Here is a 3,353-nt window from a genome sequence, read left to right as displayed (position 1 = left end):
GTTTAGCAGTTTTCAAAAAAACCAATCAAGTCCTTCTGTTTTTCCATGTCGTTTGTCATTTGTGCATCTATATGATAATATGAAGAGGACAAAATTTGGAGTAAAGAATATTCCAGCATCTCTGGCTATCTCCAGAACACAAGATCATACTACCCTCTTGTCTTAAACACTTCAGTTTTCCTTTTGAATATTGCACAGCAAAACTCTCCCTAATGCATAGAGCCCATGGGTTTTCCAGATGGCTTGGGGCCTGTTCTAAAGTGTGAGCACAGTAAGAGCCTATATCTGGAGGGTTTTAGTGAAAAGAGCCTGAGCCTTGAACCTGAACAGACTAGCCTCTGCCACTCTGCAGCTGATGCATTTTGGCAACTGTTCTGACTTTAAAAAATGATCCTAGGGCTTCCCTGGTGGCGCAGTGGTTGAGAGTCCGCCTGCCGATGCAGGGGACACGGGTTCGTGCCCCGCTCTGGGAAGATGCCACATGCCGTGGAGCAGCTGGGCCTGTGAGCCATGGCCGCTAAGCCTGCGTGTCCAGAGCCTGTGCTCCGCAACGGGAGAGGCCACAACAGTGAGAGGCCCACATACAGGCAAAACAAACAAACAAACAAAAAAAACAAAACAAAAAAATGATCCTGTGCTTGCTTCGGCAGCACATATACTAAAATTGGAACGATACAGAGAAGGTTAGCATGGCCCCTGAGCAAGGATGACACGCAAATTTGTGAAGTGTTCCACAGTTTTTGTGTATCATGGGATAAAGTAAATGAATGATTATACTGATTTCTTTGAGAACTGAGATTTTCAGCATGAGACAAAGAAAACATATATGTAAGATCGATGCAGTTAAACAAAAACTCTATAGTCTTCAAGAAAAAAAAAAGATCCTATCATGGCTACAAAGCATCTAGTACCATGGGTGGTTCCTAGAGACGCTTAATGCCTTGTGGCTGTGACATGTGTTAATGTTCTGTAGTTTCCACAGTGCTTTCATCTGTCCTTTCTCATCGACTCTTCATTGAGGTGGGAGGTGAGGTGGGAGGGCGAGTTTGAAGTCTCCACTTAAAAACAGACAAAACCAAGGCTCAGCACAGTCTAGTCCTCTGGGATGGACCCTTTGGTGGCATAGCGTTTCTCGTCACTGGGCAACGCTCTACCACAGATAGAGCCATTGAGAAGGGGACTTCCTTGAAAGAGCATTCATCCCTGCTGCGGTTTTACTTCCCATCCTACCCTCCCAGCAGCAGGACCATGTGGCTGAGAACAGACTGTGATTACAGACCTGCTCCCAGAAAGAGGGTGTTTTGACATTCCAAGTGGGACCAGGAGGGATAAGTGATGACAGGACAGAGTGGATCCAGGAAATAATGTTTTCCTATCCATTGCCTAAAGGAAATTGGAAAACAAGTGTGTACGAATCACTTCACTCCTGTAAATACGTTTACTACATAGATGGGATAAGAAATACCAGGGCAGTCTGCAGAAATAATAAGGACAAAGCCCCAAGCAAAGGATAGAGCTTTTATTCTTAAGCAGGCTTAGAGTTCCTCTTTGAACATAACTAAGTAAACATTTGTGTTAAACCATGTCTTTAAAATGGTGAATGGGAAGGATTGTGCCAAGAATGCCATTTTAAACAAATTCAGACTTCTCGAGTCATTTAGAAATAACTTAAAAAGCTTCAGAGACTATTATAATAACTGCCATGAGAGTAGGAGTCATATTTAATTGTCTGCGCAAATTATCTGTGTATATGAGACTTCTGTTCACTTTTAAAAGAAATATACAGGACTTCCCTCGTGGCGCAGTGGTTAAGAATCTGCCTGCCAAAGCAGGGGACACGGGTTCGAGCCCTGGTCCGGGATGATCCCACATGTCGCGGAGCACCTAAGCCCGTGAGCCACAACTACTGAGCCTGTGCTCTACAGCCCGCGAGCCACAACTACTGAGCCCGTGCGCCACAACGACTGAAGCCCGCATGCCTAGAGCCCGTGCTCCACAACAAGAGAAGCCACCGCAATGAGAAGTCCGCACAGCACAACGAAGAGGAGTCCCCACTTGCCGCAAATAGAGAAAGCCTGCGTGCAGCAACGAAGACCCAATGCAGCCATAAATAAATAAATAAGCAAATAAATAAATAAAAATAATAAAAAGAAATGTGCAGTGGAGCTAAGAAAGTTACATTAGACCGTTTTGTGTAGGGCAAAGAACCCTGAGGGCGTCATTGTGTAAAGGATATTCACAATGTTGACCAAGTCAGAGAAAAATGAGTTAAATCGTACACACACAGGCAGGTGTCAAAAATTTTAGAAAGATTTCCATGCAGAATGATTAAAAGTGTTATTTCTGAAAATATTAGCAAAAGGTCAATAAATGTGGATTGAATGCAGAAAAATTATTTACAACAATAAATAAATATCCGAAGACTTAAACATTAACATGTAAATGGTTATCTCTAACATATAACAATATATTCCAATAGTCCCGTTATAGACTGGCTTTTGGGAATTTGGAGCTCATTTTCCCAAATAAGTAGTGCTGTAGACATCAGTTATGCTCTCACAAAAGTTTAGGTAAAACATCATGTAGATAAAACCCTGTGTACCTGCAGTGAAAATCAGTAGAAATCCTAGCATAGAAGTACAAAAGGAAAACAATAAAATTGGGTTAGAAATGCTATATTGGTTTGCATGCTAGTTTTCGAGGATTAGAGAACTACTGAAAAAAGAGATTACTTCTGGGGGGATTGAGTGAGGTATCTGGGCTTTCAAATAGCTGAAGTGCTGGTGGCACCCATGTGATTTCACTTTAATACTTATGGCCTTCTCTTTTCTTGATACACTTATATCTCTGGATTATTGTGAGTCAAATCAGCAGTGATTATTGTCATTTTTAAGTTCACAAATGGTATGAAGAGGGTGAGGGGATAAAGGACAGTGTTGCTTTTTTTTTTTTTTAACGGAGGTATAATTGATTTACAATGTTGTGTTAAGGACAGTGTGTCTTTTAAGGTAAAAGGCAAATGATGAAAGATAGGGGCCTGTTGCAGGGACGTAAAGAGGGAGCTTGTGCACCCTTGTGAAAGGGTGTGAGACAGCATAACTTAATGGTAAGCAGTCAGGGGCAGGAAAAGGCAGTGAGTCATGGTTGCCCTGAGATGTCTCATCACACGTGTCCTTCCGCCTTAACTCCTGGGTTCTGGTCAGCGTCTTCAGGGGTGGTGGATTCTAGGGGTGGGGTGGCGTGGGGGAAGGTGGAGCAAGAAGGAGGTAGGGTGCATCCGGCCACTGTACATACAGAACATCTGTAAATGGAACCCTCGTAACTTGAGGACTACCTGTATCGTGTATATTTCA

At 42.9% G+C, this 3,353-nt stretch overlaps 1 non-coding gene across 1 annotated transcript; it reads left to right on the top strand.

The window, feature by feature from the left end:
- Positions 1–634: 634 nt before the first annotated feature.
- Positions 635–741, top strand: LOC136135784 (U6 spliceosomal RNA). The gene has a single exon (XR_010656626.1). It is a non-coding gene; the product is annotated as a U6 spliceosomal RNA (small nuclear RNA).
- The last annotated feature ends 2,612 nt before the right edge of the window (positions 742–3,353 follow it).

This window comes from Phocoena phocoena, chromosome 15, assembly GCF_963924675.1.
Source record: "Phocoena phocoena chromosome 15, mPhoPho1.1, whole genome shotgun sequence".
Taxonomy (NCBI): domain Eukaryota; kingdom Metazoa; phylum Chordata; class Mammalia; order Artiodactyla; family Phocoenidae; genus Phocoena; species Phocoena phocoena.
Note: the sequence above shows the minus strand (reverse complement) of the source record. Positions and strands in the feature narration are given on the sequence as shown.